Raw genomic sequence first — 17,586 nt, forward strand, 5'->3', positions numbered from 1 at the left:
CCGAACCAGACAATTGAAGTGGACTTTGTGGACATCAATGTCGGGTGTCGCATTGACCTGGTCTACAAGAAGGTAAGAAGACGTTCTGAAGCGCATTTTCCCTCCTTCAATAGATGCTTGTCTTTTGCCTCATCTCCTGTTACCCGATCTGCTCCTGCCAATCTGATCCAGAGCTCCCGGTTCATTTATGGGCACTAGACCTCAGCGAGAAGGCAAATAAGCTGATCCAGGAGCAGGGAATGGTGAGCTGTGTCTCCCTGGCAGCAGGCAGAAGTTGGAAGGGAAGGGGCTGTGGGGTTTTATTTGGACTTGGACCCTTTTCTGCAAGTCTTGAGGTGCTGCAAGTCTTGAGATGCCAAGCAGGAAGCGGTGCCCATCCCCAGGTTAGGAGAGCTGAGCGTTTTCCCCATTTTTCATTACCCGATTTCTGAGTTCACACAACACAGTGCAGGAAACTGGTTTTCTCCACTCCTACGAGTCCTCAGGCACTGGCTTGAAATGACTTTGCAAGCTCAAAGGCAGCTAAAAGGAGAGCTGGGGAGCAGCCAGCTGCTATTTCGCGTCTCAGGGAAACAGAGATTAGCAGAAATAGAGCATGGCTACGGCCTTCTCTGGTTTTGCCAATCCTCATCCCTTTGGTCAGTGCTGGCAACAGCTGCCTGAAACCACGTTACCAGTACATCGAGTGGGATCCGAATTCTTAACTGTCATTTTCCAGGCGGAACCCGCCCGCATTAGGCTGCACGAAGCTTTGTAACCTGTGGTCTTTACAGTGCCAGGTAACAGACATTTATAGCTGTAAGAACTCAACATTTCAAAGCAATTTAGGTTTATTCCTTAACTCTCATTTGAAGGAGACGCTAACCAGGAGCAGGGTTCTCTGAGCATACTCCATTTCTGCTTTTGGGCTGCAGATTCAGGCTCTTGCTGTGCTGTTCTGTGCCCTGCTGGGCCACTCTCTCTCTGACATGTCTTATGGAAAGTTGTAGTGATGCTGTGTTGAAGCAGCCTCCAGGAAATAAGGTAAGCCTCCTTGACTGTAAAGAAAATGGCTCTGCACTGAAAATACAATGTGTGTTCCAAAGGGTGAAATAGCTGAAGTCTTAAGGAAGGATAGATCTGATCCCAATGGAACTGGCTAACATCATTTTAGGATCTGCTGTCGCGGGCGGAGTGAATAACTTCACTTGTAAGAGAGTAGTGAAATGTTTATTAACATAAAACAGTGATTTAACAAAGTTAGCAGTGAATGCGACAGTGTTTTACGAGATTCGATGCCAGGGCACACTTGATTATTTACTGCATAGAGGCCGGGGTCAGACAAGCTCTCAGGGAGACCCTCCCGTTGAGTCCCGAGGTTCAGAAAGGACCCCCTGGCTTTCTAAACTCCTTCTCAGAGAGGAGTCTGGCTGCGGCTGGATCCAATCCTAGTCCCAGACTTGGTCAACGGTTTATGTCTAAAGGATTCTATATGCGCAATCAATCCTTAGATCCCTTAGCTAAGATTTCAAAGTTTAGCATGCTATTAGTCACTTACCGAGAATCTGTTGCGGCAAGGAATCTCTCAACCTCGAGGAGAAGAACCTTAAGCGAGCGTCCCCACTCCAGAGGAGATCCTGTCGTGCAGCCGCTGCCGTGCAGGAGAGCTCAAAGGGCTCTTGGGCTGTCCACTGTTTATGGAGTAGGAGAATTGACCTACAGTCATATTCTCATGGGAACAAGATACCCAGGTTCCCACTCCAGACAGGGTTTTGGTTATGTTGCCAGCCATCTCCCACAGTTCAAGTGCGACTCATCACAACTCCCACTGATGGCCATGGCTTGAGCAGGAGCTGGGGGGGGGAAAAAGGGAAGAGCACACCGCCACATCTGCCCTTAATGCCTACTGGCACTGGCAGGGTTTTGGCTCTGCACAGGCACGGCGAGAGGTGGGGAGGAGCTTTTCAGTGGCTCCTGCTGACTTTCGGCATGGCATTGCCAGGGGTGAGGCTGGTCTTCAGGTCACCAAACTTCAGAACCCTTTTTGGCATCGGTTCTGGGTGACTGCCCAGCAATAGGGGCATTGTCCTTATCGGGAGGCTGCGTCCCTCCAGTGCTGGGGTTCAGGGTTAAAGCAACCAGGTCTGTTAGCAACCGGATCATTTTAAATCCTTGTTGGGATCCGGTGCCATCAAACCAATTAAACCTTGCAGTGGATATGGGAAGTTGGGATAAAGCAAAGACGGACCCTCCGGGCTGTGATCCTGCGTGGCTTCCTTAACGAGAGGAACCCAAATTAATACCAGACAAGTTGATTTTTTCATTGCTGCTGTTGGATAAATTTTAGCTGGGAGGACTTTTTAACCTTAAAGCAGACGTCTTCAGGTCAGGGCTAAATTATGCCTCCGCAGGCTGTCATTATATCATGACAGGAGCAGGTTAAAGCTCAGCACCGGAGGCGGTTTTGTGCAGCAGCCCTAAATTTTCAGGAGGGTAGAGGCTTGGTTTGACACATCTGACTGCCATCACCTTCGCTGTAGAGCCACAGGGCGACGCAACGGGTACCGGTGGCTCTATTGTACTGGACACAAACCTCTCCTTGGCTTTTTTTTGCTTTGTTTTTGTTCTTTCTTCTAGTGAGCTGCTTCTGGGAGCCGTAGCTACCAACTTCACCTTCCTGCCTAAACACACGGCAAATTCCTACAGATAGGGCTGAGGAGGCCCTTTCCCGTGGCGTCGGGTCAATAGGAGGCATTAGGACGATGCATGTCGAGGAACGGGGTTGTTCAGCTGCGCTCTGAAATGAAATGAAAGTTTTATGTTTTTTAGAAGTTGCCTTCACGCCCCCAGCATCGGTCCCTGCCACAAGTTACACAGCAGATGGTCTCACACGATCTTGCAGCCAGAGGTGCCTCGCTAACAGAGAGCAATCTGTTTAATGAACAGGATACAGGCCAGGAGGGATCTCTGGCCTCCAGCTCACGGCAGTTGTCCCGGCTCCCCCACGCCACACGCTGTTCACGTAGCGGGAGTGAGAGGCCTGTGTTCCTACCGGGGTGTCCTTGGTAGTGCCAAATCCTCCCCAGTGCCAGGAGGGGATGAACTAACCCAGTCCCTGGGGTCCTGCAGAGCACAGAGAGACCCAGCATCTCGTCATCGGATGTTGTGCAGAATCCCGGCCTTTTCTGGGAGCATGCAGCGGTGGGTACCGTCTCCTCCCGGTGTCACGCACCCAGGGGAAGTGCAGCCCCCTCCGAGGGGGACCCAGAGCTGCTTGTTTCCCAATGAGGAGACTAAAAGACCCGAGAGCAGGATTTGAGGGAGGGCTGGGCAGGGGAGCGTGCCACCGAGGGATGCTGCGTGACCTTCCCTCGCACCCTCCAGGTCCTTGTTCCTGTCTCTGCGTCACTCCAGGCAGCGCAGCACAGGCGACAGTCACAGAGGCATTTGCCGTGTGGCACAAGGAGGCTGCGGGTGCAGCTTCGTCCCCACAAAGCTCGGCTGAACCAACTTGGTCCTTTCGCCCCCTGAAAAATACTGTTGAAAGCAAAAAGCACTTGCACACAGAGCCCATGGTGGGATCCGGGGACACCCAGCCCCCCCGAGCCCCTTCCCTCCCCAGCAGGAGCTGGGGGGGCTGTTGGGGGGGCCGCTGGGAGGGGGCGGAGCACAGGGAGCCCCAACATTCCATCCTGGAGACGCCAAAGAGTCCTTAGCAGCCGAGAGACTGAGGGGACCCACCATGGCGCTGCCGCCCCGGTGGCTCCCACAGCGCGGCCCCCGCATCCCCCCGGCGCCCCAGAGCCATCAGGCTTTCGTGCTCCCACAAACCTTCTACCCCCAAGGCAGGGAACGACCCCGACCCACAGCCCGGGGACGCTCTCGGGGCCAAGAGCGCAGGAGGTGACCGTGGCTCCTGTCTCTCTTCCAGGCGCAGCCACCCTGTTCCCACCGCCCGGGCAGCAGCAGCCATTCCCTGCAGCCTGGGCGCCCCCAGTGGGGGCAGCCCCACAGGTCCCACCACCAGGTATGGCACCCCTGTCCCCTCTGCCACCCTGACACCATCAGCGCCCTGATGGCCATGGGGGGCGGTTCGGCGGGTGCCCCGGGGGGTGCCCACGGCCCAGCACGGCTCCATTCTACCCACACAGGGCTGTACAGGGCCCCACGCGGTGGCTACAGCGTCGACCCACGCTTCGTCCACATCGAGCGGACGGTCAACAATGTGTCTGTGCCGGCCACCGCCACCCTCAGCCACGCCGCTGCTGCTCCACCAGGCGCTGCCCTGTGGGGCCCCGGGGGCTGCGGGACCCTCCCGGCCTGGGCAGCCCCTGGCACCCCCCAGGGAATACACCCACTGCCCCACATGACGCAGCTCCCAGACTACGGCCACCAGGGCACAGCGGTGCCCGCAGCCCCCACGCTGCTCCTCACCTCCATCCCTGGATGCCAGCACCTCAAGGGACAGCCTGCAGGCACCAACAGCTCCGGCACGGCCATACCTGTGCACACACCCACTGCCAGCCGCATCCCCACGGGCACCTGCGTCTCCTCCAGACCCATTGCAGCCCCCCACAAAGAAGCTCCTATCGACCTGGATGCCAACATTGAAGTGACCGAGGAGATGCTCCTGCAAGACGCCCTCAGGCTCTTTGGTTCCTCCCCAGACGCAGTGCAGGTCGGCCAGGACCCTGACACCGCTGTCCCCACACCTGGGGAACGCAGTGGCGCCAGCAGAGAGGGGAGAGCGGTGGCCCCAGCACCCACCCAGCTGCCAACCTCCATCCCTGCCTCTGAAAACACCGAGGAATGCTCTTCAGTGACCAATGGCTCCAGCAGGGCCTCCCCCACGCAGACAGCCCTGGGCAGCAACATCTCCTCAGAAAGCGACACCTCCTCAGAGCGTGACATCTCCCCAAAAAGCAACATCATCTCAGCGTTCAACATCTCCCCAAAGAGCAACACCTCCCCAAAGAGCGACATCTCCTTAGAGCGTAACATCTCCCCAGAGAGCAACATCTCCTTTGAGGGTGAAATCTCCACAGGGCGCAACATCTCTCCAAAGAGTGACATCTCCTCGGGGCACAACATCTCCCCAGAGGCATTCAACATCTCCTTTGAGAGTGACATCTCCGGGCACAACATCTCTCCAAAGAGTGACACCTCCTCGGGGCGCCACATCTCCGCAGAGCACAACACCTCCTCCAAGAGCGACACCTCCCCAGAGCACAATTTCTCCCCAAAAAGCGACATCTCCTCAGAAGACAACAGCTCAGACCGCAACATCATCTCCCTAAAGAGTGACACCTTCTGGAGCAGCGACAACCCCTGCGAGAGTGACATCTCCTGGGAGAAAGATGTCCCCAGCAGCGCCTCTGCTGTCCCCCACAGCCAAGCCCTCGGGGACAAGGACGGCCACCTTGCAGTGCCCCAGAAGGTGCCTTTCGAGTACTACAGCGTGGAGGAGACCCTGGAGGCCATCCGCATCCTAGAAGAATCCCTCTATGGGACAGAGTCCCAGGAACTGTGCGGGGACGTGGGGATGGAGCTACTGCCGGCCCAGCCCACCGTGGCGGAGAAGCGGGGGACAAAGCGGGGGCCGAGCCCCCCATCACCACCACCCAGCAAGCGCAGGGCTCTGGCAGGCTGCCCGGAGGTGGCAGGGGGGAAGAGACCACCCCAGTGAGGAGACAGAGATGATGGGGGGCAGAGGGGGGGTGCAGCTGGGATGTGGGGGAGGGTTGTATTTAGGGGAGGGGGGCAGATTTAAGGGAGGGGATTGTATCTGGGGGGGTGGTGTGTTTGGGGGAGGGTGGTGCATTTGGAGGTGGGGTAATGCATTTTGAGAGATGGGGGGCTTAGAGTAGCTTCGATAGGGCCTTTTCTCTCCTGTTTTTCCATTACAAGTTGTAGCGGGCAGTGTACCTGGGGGGCACGGGGAGGGATGTGTTTAGAGGACCAGCGTGTATTTGGGGGGGTGGGGGGAGGGATGTGTTTAGGGGAGGGGGGCTTAGAGTGGCTTTGTTAGGACATTTTCTCTTGTGTTCTTCCATTAAAAGCTCTTTCTCCAGCCCCGTTCCGTGCCTGTCTGGGAGGGGAGGGAGCACGGGGGGGTCAGCGGGAATGGGCCCCCACCAGGTGCCACAGCCCCGCTGAAAGGGTATTTTCATTCATACCTGTCCCTTGTTTAACCTGGACGTTCAAGCAGCTCAACTTTTTCTGACTTACTTCTCCCTGTATACACATCACACTCTCCTGCAATCAGCCTTTCCTTTTCTCCTGACTTGGCCTTTCCCAGCGAGTTCTTGGCTAGTGGTTTTCTTCAAAGCTGCTTTAGTGCTGCTGAAGGATGTTGAAGCGACAGCTCTGGCGATCCAAGCACTGTACTCGCCCATGAAAGCCTTCCAGCTCAGGCAGCCGCAACACAGGATTCACAGCTCCTCGCTCCCCTGGACACGCTTCCAACCTCCGTATGACCCGATTCTATGACTATGGAGCTGGAGAGGCTGCAACCGGGGTCCCAAACACATGGGGAAGATGTGGCAGCTAGAGGGCAGGAAGCAGAGGTCAGCGAGTGCCATCTCACACCAAGCACCCCACACTTGTCACATCACTCTGTCTTTCAGTCTGAACTCCCACCCACACACCAAACACAAGGACAGACTTTGCACTCCGGCCGCTCTCATGAGCACCAGCCCTTGCTCGCTGCATTAGCAGCACAGCCTCCTTCATACACCCACCAGGAACGTGTGGCAGCACCAAACATCTGCAGTGAGCTTTGTGCTGGCTACAGCCCATGTCAGAGAACGACCCCAGCCCCCAGAGGGAAGGTGACTTTGTCCCACGGCTCCTCCATCCATCCTGCAGCCTGCCCACAGCAGGAAGAAGGCACAACGGCCTGCACCAAAGGAGGAGCAAAAAACAGTTCCTCCCATGGGCCACCAGCAGCCGAAACACAAAGCCCTCTCACACCTCTGCTGGGCTGAGCTTGAAAATCCTTCCAAGGGGTAATGTGGAAAACCCTGTTGCCGGAGCAGCACCAACAGAATTCTGCCCACGGGACAGCTTCAAGCAGATTTACACCTCTGTGCAATGGGAGACAGCTGAGCCCTGAGCAACCAGGCCTTGCATTTACTGCTTCAAAAAACCCCACATTAAAAAAGCCCACACCAAGCGCCCTGCATCTCTGCAGAGAGCTCCACCTTCTCCAGCTGACAGCCAGCAAGAGGCAGAAGAGCCAAAGCCCCAAAGCACAGAACCCCTCAGAGGTCACCAGATGGGGGCCTCTAGGGGGGTTGTTCTGTCCCTCGAGCCAGGATGAGCCCTGCTCCCCCGGCACGGCAGCTGCTGCTCATCCCGAACGCCTCGCAGGTCAGCACCCAGGAGGTGCCCCAAAACACAGGCCCTCAGGAGCCACAACACGGGACGACACCTCTCCCCGGTGCAAGGCCCACACACCGGCCGCGCCGCCCCTCCCCACACGGACAGCCCCTCCCCCGGGGCTCCTGCCCCCACGGCCAGGCCCTTCCTGAGGGCCGCCCCCAGCCCACAGGCCCTGCTCCCCCGCAGAGCGCTCAGAGCCTCCCACAGCCGGACGGACACTGACCTCAGCGGCGCTGCGACTCCTCACAGAGCCCGCCCGGCCGCCGCCCCCGGCCCGGGCACACACAAACCCCGGCCCCGCCGCCGCTCTGAGGCAGCCTGGCCGCCGCCGGGCCTTTTATACCCGCCCCGCGCACGCGCCCCCGTCACGTGGCCCGCCCGGCCCCTGCCCTCATCCCCGCGTGCGGCAGCCCCCGGTGAGTGCGGGCCCACGACGGCCCCGGCCCCGGCCGCCCCCCGGTACGTGCCCGGGCCCCCTCCTAACCCCCCTCGGTACGTGCCAGGCCCCCCCCCAACCGCCACAGTACATGCGCAGACCTCCCCATAACCCCCCGGGTACAGGTATGGCCCTTCCATAATCCCCCTGGTAGGGGCCAGGGCCCTCCATAACCCCCCCACTACGTGTACGGCCCCCCCATAACCCCCTCCCGGTACATGCCAAGCCTCTGCACTGCCCCCCCAGTACATGCCCGGCCCCGCTGTCCCCCCAGCAGCCCCCTGTCCCCCATGGCCCTGTCACACCGCGCCCCCCATGGCTGGGGTGACAGGGTGGGATGTTTCTGTAGGTTCCTCGCCTCCAAGGAGCAGTTCCATGCCTACCTGCGGGCCCGGGGCGAGCCCAGCGGCGGGGGTGAGGAGGAGGAGGAGGAGGAAGAGAAGGTCAAGGAGGAGGAGGAGGTCGGCAGCTGCCAGAGCGAGCCCCCCGTCAAACGAGTGAAGTCAGAGGACCTCGGTCAGGACGGGGAAAGCCGAGAGGATGGTGGAGCAGCAGAGAAGGAGCCCGTGGAGCGGAAGCGGGCCCGGAGGCAGAAGAAGAGCAGGCCGTGTACGAAGCCCAAGCACTACGAGCAGAGCAGGCTGTGCCCGTGGGTAACGCAGGTAGGGTGCGGGGGCCCTGCTCTGCGCTGCTCTGGGGTGGGGGATTTGGGACCCCGGTGATCCCTCCAGGGCTGCATTGATTTGGAAGTCTAGGGAAGCACACTGAAGAGAGAGACGCACCAGGGCAGGCTCCCAGCAGGGAGCGCGTAGCAGGGGGCTGCGCTGACAAAACCAGCTCCGTTGGCTGCCTGGGAGAGGGTGAAGCAGGATGAGCTGAGCGGGACAAGTAAAGCTTCAGCTTCCCTGAAGCGCTAGTGCTAAAATGTCCCCTCAAGTGGGTACGTCACTGCCCTTCTGCGGCACGTTACAGCAGTCGGCTTCCTGGGAGCGTTTCGTGGGGCACCCAACATCACCCGGGGAGCGACGGGTGCTTGGAGCAGTTCTGGCCCCTCTCCGCGTTCATCCTTTAGCCAGTCTTGCATCCCTCTAGATCTGTAACTGCTTTGAGTTTTCTCCAAGGTGCGCACTGAAAACAAACGGAGCGGTTCCAGTTTCTGGTTCTTTTCTCCAAGTGATACATTCTCTTGGAATAGTTGGGGATCTCGAAGAAAAACCAGTGATTTCCTGGGTTTCCCACTGACGTTTAGCCAAGGCAAGTGCTACAATTGCTACCTGGAATATCCTTCTGTTTAACCACTGCTGCTTCAGCTCTCCTGACGTGCTCCTCCATCCTTCTTGCTTTCCAGCTGGAAATCCAAGGCAAGCTCTACTGGGCTCCGCTGACCACGGTAGGTGGATAATTCTCTCCTTTTGTCCAAATTTGCCATTGCCACATCTGGAACAGAGCAAATCTCCTGACAAACCATCTCTCTGCTGTCTCTTTCAGGGCGGTAACCTCCCTTTCCGAAGGCGATGCGAGCGCTTTGGGGCAGACGTCACCTGTGGAGAGACGGCTGCGTGCACAAACCTGCTTCAGGGCCAGTCCTCCCAGTGGGCTCTCCTCAAACGGCATCACACCGAAGGTAATTTTTGGGGTGCGGGTGGGTGCTGTCATCTTGAGAACCAAAGAAATGATAACTCGCTTCTGAGGAGAAAAGCTGCTGCTTGAATTCATGCAGCCTGTCCCCCTCTGGCAGCCGGAGGGAGCGTTTCCAGACACGATGACCAAATGCGCAGAGCTCCCGAACCAGACAACTGAAGTGGACTTTGTGAACATCAATGTCGGGTGTCGCATTGACCTGGTCTACAAGAAGGTAAGAAGACGTTCTGAAGCGCATTTTCCCTCCTTCAATAGATGCTTGTCTTTTGCCTCATCTCCTGTTACCCGATCTGCTCCTGCCAGTCTGATCCAGAGCTCCCAGTCCATTTATGGGCACTAGACCTCAGCGAGAAGGCAAATAAGCTGATCCAGGAGCAGGGAATGGTGAGCTGTGTCTCCCTGGCAGCAGGCAGAAGTTGGAAGGGAAGGGGCTGTGGGGTTTTTTTTGAGTCCCTTTGAGGTTTTTTTGATCCCTGCAAGTCTTGAGGTGCTGCAAGTCTTGAGATGCCAAGCAGGAAGCGGTGCCCATCCCCAGGTTAGGAGAGCTGAGCGTTTTCCCCATTTTTCATTACCCGATTTCTGAGTTCACACAACACAGTGCAGGAAACTGGTTTTCTCCACTCCTACGAGTCCTCAGGCACTGGCTTGAAATGACTTTGCAAGCTCAAAGGCAGCTAAAAGGAGAGCTGGGGAGCAGCCAGCTGCTATTTCGCGTCTCAGGGAAACAGAGATTAGCAGAAATAGAGCATGGCTACGGCCTTCTCTGGTTTTGCCAATCCTCATCCCTTTGGTCAGTGCTGGCAACAGCTGCCTGAAACCACGTTACCAGTACATCGAGTGGGATCCGAATTCTTAACTGTCATTTTCCAGGCGGAACCCGCCTGCATTAGGCTGCACGAAGCTTTGTAACCTGTGGTCTTTACAGTGCCGGGTAACAGACATTTATAGCTGTAAGAACTCAACATTTCAAAGCAATTTAGGTTTATTCCTTAACTCTCATTTGAAGGAGACGCTAACCAGGAGCAGGGTTCTCTGAGCACACTCCATTTCTGCTTCTGGGCTGCAGATTCAGGCTCTTGCTGTGCTGTTCTGTGCCCTGCTGGGCCACTCTCTCTCTGACATGTCTTATGGAAAGTTGTAGTGATGCTGTGTTGAAGCAGCCTCCAGGAAATAAGGTAAGCCTCCTTGACTGTAAAGAAAATGGCTCTGCACTGAAAATACAATGTGTGTTCCAAAGGGTGAAATAGCTGAAGTCTTAAGGAAGGATAGATCTGATCCCAATGGAACTGGCTAACATCATTTTAGGATCTGCTGTCGCGGGCGGAATGAATAACTTCACTTGTAAGAGAGTAGTGAAATGTTTATTAACATAAAACAGTGATTTAACAAAGTTAGCAGTGAATGCGACAGTGTTTTACGAGATTCGATGCCAGGGCACACTTGATTATTTACTGCATAGAGGCCGGGGTCAGACAAGCTCTCAGGGAGACCCTCCCGTTGAGTCCCGAGGTTCAGAAAGGACCCCCTGGCTTTCTAAACTCCTTCTCAGAGAGGAGTCTGGCTGCGGCTGGATCCAATCCTAGTCCCAGACTTGGTCAACGGTTTATGTCTAAAGGATTCTATATGCGCAATCAATCCTTAGATCCCTTAGCTAAGATTTCAAAGTTTAGCATGCTATTAGTCACTTACCGAGAATCTGTTGCGGCAAGGAATCTCTCAACCTCGAGGAGAAGAACCTTAAGCGAGCGTCCCCACTCCAGAGGAGATCCTGTCGTGCAGCCGCTGCCGTGCAGGAGAGCTCAAAGGGCTCTTGGGCTGTCCACTGTTTATGGAGTAGGAGAATTGACCTACAGTCATATTCTCATGGGAACAAGATACCCAGGTTCCCACTCCAGACAGGGTTTTGGTTATGTTGCCAGCCATCTCCCACAGTTCAAGTGCGACTCATCACAACTCCCACTGATGGCCATGGCTTGAGCAGGAGCCGGGGGGGAAAAAGGGAAGAGCACACCGCCACATCTGCCCTTAATGCCTACTGGCACTGGCAGGGTTTTGGCTCTGCACAGGCACGGCGAGAGGTGGGGAGGAGCTTTTCAGTGGCTCCTGCTGACTTTCGGCATGGCATTGCCAGGGGTGAGGCTGGTCTTCAGGTCACCAAACTTCAGAACCCGTTTTGGCATCGGTTCTGGGTGACTGCCCAGCAATAGGGGCATTGTCCTTATCGGGAGGCTGCGTCCCTCCAGTGCTGGGGTTCAGGGTTAAAGCAACCAGGTCTGTTAGCAACCGGATCATTTTAAATCTTTGTTGGGATCCGGTGCCATCAAACCAATTAAACCTTGCAGTGGATATGGGAAGTTGGGATAAAGCAAAGACGGACCCTCCGGGCTGTGATCCTGCGTGGCTTCCTTAACGAGAGGAACCCAAATTAATACCAGACAAGTTGATTTTTTCATTGCTGCTGTTGGATAAATTTTAGCTGGGAGGACTTTTTAACCTTAAAGCAGACGTCTTCAGGTCAGGGCTAAATTATGCCTCCGCAGGCTGTCATTATATCATGACAGGAGCAGGTTAAAGCTCAGCACCGGAGGCGGTTTTGTGCAGCAGCCCTAAATTTTCAGGAGGGTAGAGGCTTGGTTTGACACATCTGACTGCCATCACCTTCGCTGTAGAGCCACAGGGCGACGCAACGGGTACCGGTGGCTCTATTGTACTGGACACAAACCTCTCCTTGGCTTTTTTTTTGCTTTGTTTTTGTTCTTTCTTCTAGTGAGCTGCTTCTGGGAGCCGTAGCTACCAACTTCACCTTCCTGCCTAAACACACGGCAAATTCCTACAGATAGGGCTGAGGAGGCCCTTTCCCGTGGCGTCGGGTCAATAGGAGGCATTAGGACGATGCATGTCGAGGAACGGGGTTGTTCAGCTGCGCTCTGAAATGAAATGAAAGTTTTATGTTTTTTAGAAGTTGCCTTCACGCCCCCAGCATCGGTCCCTGCCACAAGTTACACAGCAGATGGTCTCACACGATCTTGCAGCCAGAGGTGCCTCGCTAACAGAGAGCAATCTGTTTAATGAACAGGATACAGGCCAGGAGGGATCTCTGGCCTCCAGCTCACGGCAGTTGTCCCGGCTCCCCCACGCCACACGCTGTTCACGTAGCGGGAGTGAGAGGCCTGTGTTCCTACCGGGGTGTCCTTGGTAGTGCCAAATCCTCCCCAGTGCCAGGAGGGGATGAACTAACCCAGTCCCTGGGGTCCTGCAGAGCACAGAGAGACCCAGCATCTCGTCATCGGATGTTGTGCAGAATCCCGGCCTTTTCTGGGAGCATGCAGCGGTGGGTACCGTCTCCTCCCGGTGTCACGCACCCAGGGGAAGTGCAGCCCCCTCCGAGGGGGACCCAGAGCTGCTTGTTTCCCAATGAGGAGACTAAAAGACCCGAGAGCAGGATTTGAGGGAGGGCTGGGCAGGGGAGCGTGCCACCGAGGGATGCTGCGTGACCTTCCCTCGCACCCTCCAGGTCCTTGTTCCTGTCTCTGCGTCACTCCAGGCAGCGCAGCACAGGCGACAGTCACAGAGGCATTTGCCGTGTGGCACAAGGAGGCTGCGGGTGCAGCTTCGTCCCCACAAAGCTCGGCTGAACCAACTTGGTCCTTTCGCCCCCTGAAAAATACTGTTGAAAGCAAAAAGCACTTGCACACAGAGCCCATGGTGGGATCCAGGGACACCCAGCCCCCCCGAGCCCCTTCCCTCCCCAGCAGGAGCTGGGGGGGCTGTTGGGGGGGCCGCTGGGAGGGGGCGGAGCACAGGGAGCCCCAACATTCCATCCTGGAGACGCCAAAGAGTCCTTAGCAGCCGAGAGACTGAGGGGACCCACCATGGCGCTGCCGCCCCGGTGGCTCCCACAGCGCGGCCCCCGCATCCCCCCGGCGCCCCAGAGCCATCAGGCTTTCGTGCTCCCACAAACCTTCTACCCCCAAGGCAGGGAACGACCCCGACCCACAGCCCGGGGACGCTCTCGGGGCCAAGAGCGCAGGAGGTGACCGTGGCTCCTGTCTCTCTTCCAGGCGCAGCCACCCCGTTCCCACCGCCCGGGCAGCAGCAGCCATTCCCTGCAGCCTGGGCGCCCCCAGTGGGGGCAGCCCCACAGGTCCCACCACCAGGTATGGCACCCCTGTCCCCTCTGCCACCCTGACACCATCAGCGCCCTGATGGCCATGGGGGGCGGTTCGGCGGGTGCCCCGGGGGGTGCCCACGGCCCAGCACGGCTCCATTCTACCCACACAGGGCTGTACAGGGCCCCACGCGGTGGCTACAGCGTCGACCCACGCTTCGTCCACATCGAGCGGACGGTCAACAATGTGTCTGTGCCGGCCACCGCCACCCTCAGCCACGCCGCTGCTGCTCCACCAGGCGCTGCCCTGTGGGGCCCCGGGGGCTGCGGGACCCTCCCGGCCTGGGCAGCCCCTGGCACCCCCCAGGGAATACACCCACTGCCCCACATGACGCAGCTCCCAGACTACGGCCACCAGGGCACAGCGGTGCCCGCAGCCCCCACGCTGCTGCTCACCTCCATCCCTGGATGCCAGCACCTCAAGGGACAGCCTGCAGGCACCAACAGCTCCGGCACGGCCATACCTGTGCACACACCCACTGCCAGCCGCATCCCCACGGGCACCTGCGTCTCCTCCAGACCCATTGCAGCCCCCCACAAAGAAGCTCCTATCGACCTGGATGCCAACATTGAAGTGACCGAGGAGATGCTCCTGCAAGACGCCCTCAGGCTCTTTGGTTCCTCCCCAGACGCAGTGCAGGTCGGCCAGGACCCTGACACCGCTGTCCCCACACCTGGGGAACGCAGTGGCGCCAGCAGAGAGGGGAGAGCGGTGGCCCCAGCACCCACCCAGCTGCCAACCTCCATCCCTGCCTCTGAAAACACCGAGGAATGCTCTTCAGTGACCAATGGCTCCAGCAGGGCCTCCCCCACGCAGACAGCCCTGGGCAGCAACATCTCCTCAGAAAGCGACACCTCCTCAGAGCGTGACATCTCCCCAAAAAGCAACATCATCTCAGCGTTCAACATCTCCCCAAAGAGCAACACCTCCCCAAAGAGCGACATCTCCTTAGAGCGTAACATCTCCCCAGAGAGCAACATCTCCTTTGAGGGTGAAATCTCCACAGGGCACAACATCTCTCCAAAGAGTGACATCTCCTCGGGGCACAACATCTCCCCAGAGGCATTCAACATCTCCTTTGAGAGTGACATCTCCGGGCACAACATCTCTCCAAAGAGTGACACCTCCTCGGGGCGCCACATCTCCGCAGAGCACAACACCTCCTCCAAGAGCGACACCTCCCCAGAGCACAATTTCTCCCCAAAAAGCGACATCTCCTCAGAAGACAACAGCTCAGACCGCAACATCATCTCCCTAAAGAGTGACACCTTCTGGAGCAGCGACAACCCCTGCGAGAGTGACATCTCCTGGGAGAAAGATGTCCCCAGCAGCGCCTCTGCTGTCCCCCACAGCCAAGCCCTCGGGGACAAGGACGGCCACCTTGCAGTGCCCCAGAAGGTGCCTTTCGAGTACTACAGCGTGGAGGAGACCCTGGAGGCCATCCGCATCCTAGAAGAATCCCTCTATGGGACAGAGTCCCAGGAACTGTGCGGGGACGTGGGGATGGAGCTACTGCCGGCCCAGCCCACCGTGGCGGAGAAGCGGGGGACAAAGCGGGGGCCGAGCCCCCCATCACCACCACCCAGCAAGCGCAGGGCTCTGGCAGGCTGCCCGGAGGTGGCAGGGGGGAAGAGACCACCCCAGTGAGGAGACAGAGATGATGGGGGGCAGAGGGGGGGTGCAGCTGGGATGTGGGGGAGGGTTGTATTTAGGGGAGGGGGGCAGATTTAAGGGAGGGGATTGTGTCTGGGGGGGTGGTGTGTTTGGGGGAGGGTGGTGCATTTGGAGGTGGGGTAATGCATTTTGAGAGATGGGGGGCTTAGAGTAGCTTCGATAGGGCCTTTTCTCTCCTGTTTTTCCATTACAAGTTGTAGCGGGCAGTGTACCTGGGGGGCACGGGGAGGGATGTGTTTAGAGGACCAGCGTGTATTTGGGGGGGTGGGGGGAGGGATGTGTTTAGGGGAGGGGGGCTTAGAGTGGCTTTGTTAGGACATTTTCTCTTGTGTTCTTCCATTAAAAGCTCTTTCTCCAGCCCCGTTCCGTGCCTGTCTGGGAGGGGAGGGAGCACGGGGGGGGTCAGCGGGAATGGGCCCCCACCAGGTGCCACAGCCCCGCTGAAAGGGTATTTTCATTCATACCTGTCCCTTGTTTAACCTTGGCTAGTGGTTTTCTTCAAAGCTGCTTTAGTGCTGCTGAAGGATGTTGAAGCGACAGCTCTGGCGATCCAAGCACTGTACTCGCCCATGAAAGCCTTCCAGCTCAGGCAGCCGCAACACAGGATTCACAGCTCCTCGCTCCCCTGGACACGCTTCCAACCTCCGTATGACCCGATTCTATGACTATGGAGCTGGAGAGGCTGCAACCGGGGTCCCAAACACATGGGGAAGATGTGGCAGCTAGAGGGCAGGAAGCAGAGGTCAGCGAGTGCCATCTCACACCAAGCACCCCACACTTGTCACATCACTCTGTCTTTCAGTCTGAACTCCCACCCACACACCAAACACAAGGACAGACTTTGCACTCCGGCCGCTCTCATGAGCACCAGCCCTTGCTCGCTGCATTAGCAGCACAGCCTCCTTCATACACCCACCAGGAACGTGTGGCAGCACCAAACATCTGCAGTGAGCTTTGTGCTGGCTACAGCCCATGTCAGAGAACGACCCCAGCCCCCAGAGGGAAGGTGACTTTGTCCCACGGCTCCTCCATCCATCCTGCAGCCTGCCCACAGCAGGAAGAAGGCACAACGGCCTGCACCAAAGGAGGAGCAAAAAACAGTTCCTCCCATGGGCCACCAGCAGCCGAAACACAAAGCCCTCTCACACCTCTGCTGGGCTGAGCTTGAAAATCCTTCCAAGGGGTAATGTGGAAAACCCTGTTGCCGGAGCAGCACCAACAGAATTCTGCCCACGGGACAGCTTCAAGCAGATTTACACCTCTGTGCAATGGGAGACAGCTGAGCCCTGAGCAACCAGGCCTTGCATTTACTGCTTCAAAAAACCCCACATTAAAAAAGCCCACACCAAGCGCCCTGCATCTCTGCAGAGAGCTCCACCTTCTCCAGCTGACAGCCAGCAAGAGGCAGAAGAGCCAAAGCCCCAAAGCACAGAACCCCTCAGAGGTCACCAGATGGGGGCCTCTAGGGGGGTTGTTCTGTCCCTCGAGCCAGGATGAGCCCTGCTCCCCCGGCACGGCAGCTGCTGCTCATCCCGAACGCCTCACAGGTCAGCACCCAGGAGGTGCCCCAAAACACAGGCCCTCAGGAGCCACAACACGGGACGACACCTCTCCCCGGTGCAAGGCCCACACACCGGCCGCGCCGCCCCTCCCCACACGGACAGCCCCTCCCCCGGGGCTCCTGCCCCCACGGCCAGGCCCTTCCTGAGGGCCGCCCCCAGCCCACAGGCCCTGCTCCCCCGCAGAGCACTCAGAGCCTCCCACAGCCGGACGGACACTGACCTCAGCGGCGCTGCGACCCCTCACAGAGCCCGCCCGGCCGCCGCCCCCGGCCCGGGCACACACAAACCCCGGCCCCGCCGCCGCTCTGAGGCAGCCTGGCCGCCGCCGGGCCTTTTATACCCGCCCCGCGCACGCGCCCCCGTCACGTGGCCCGCCCGGCCCCTGCCCTCATCCCCGCGTGCGGCAGCATGGCGGCGGCGGCCCCCGGTGAGTGCGGGCCCACGACGGCCCCGGCCCCGGCCGCCCCCCGGTACGTGCCCGGGCCCCCTCCTAACCCCCCTCGGTACGTGCCAGGCCCCCCCCCAACCGCCACAGTACATGCGCAGACCTCCCCATAACCCCCCGGGTACAGGTATGGCCCTCCCATAATCCCCCTGGTAGGGGCCAGGGCCCTCCATAACCCCCCCACTACGTGTACGGCCCCCCCATAACCCCCTCCCGGTACATGCCAAGCCTCTGCACTGCCCCCCCAGTACATGCCCGGCCCCGCTGTCCCCCCAGCAGCCCCCTGTCCCCCATGGC

The 17,586-nt window shown here is 58.3% G+C and overlaps 1 long non-coding RNA gene across 1 annotated transcript; it reads right to left on the minus strand.

Moving 5' to 3' along the window:
* Positions 1–1,082: 1,082 nt before the first annotated feature.
* Positions 1,083–17,256, minus strand: LOC141737060 (uncharacterized). The gene is made up of 4 exons (XR_012585131.1): positions 17,065–17,256; positions 15,747–16,004; positions 11,129–12,366; positions 1,083–6,525 (listed from the first exon to the last, which is right to left on the minus strand). It is a non-coding gene; the product is annotated as an uncharacterized LOC141737060 (long non-coding RNA).
* Between the last annotated feature and the right edge of the window lie 330 nt (positions 17,257–17,586).

This window comes from Larus michahellis, unplaced genomic scaffold (assembly GCF_964199755.1).
Source record: "Larus michahellis unplaced genomic scaffold, bLarMic1.1 SCAFFOLD_159, whole genome shotgun sequence".
NCBI classification, from domain to species: domain Eukaryota; kingdom Metazoa; phylum Chordata; class Aves; order Charadriiformes; family Laridae; genus Larus; species Larus michahellis.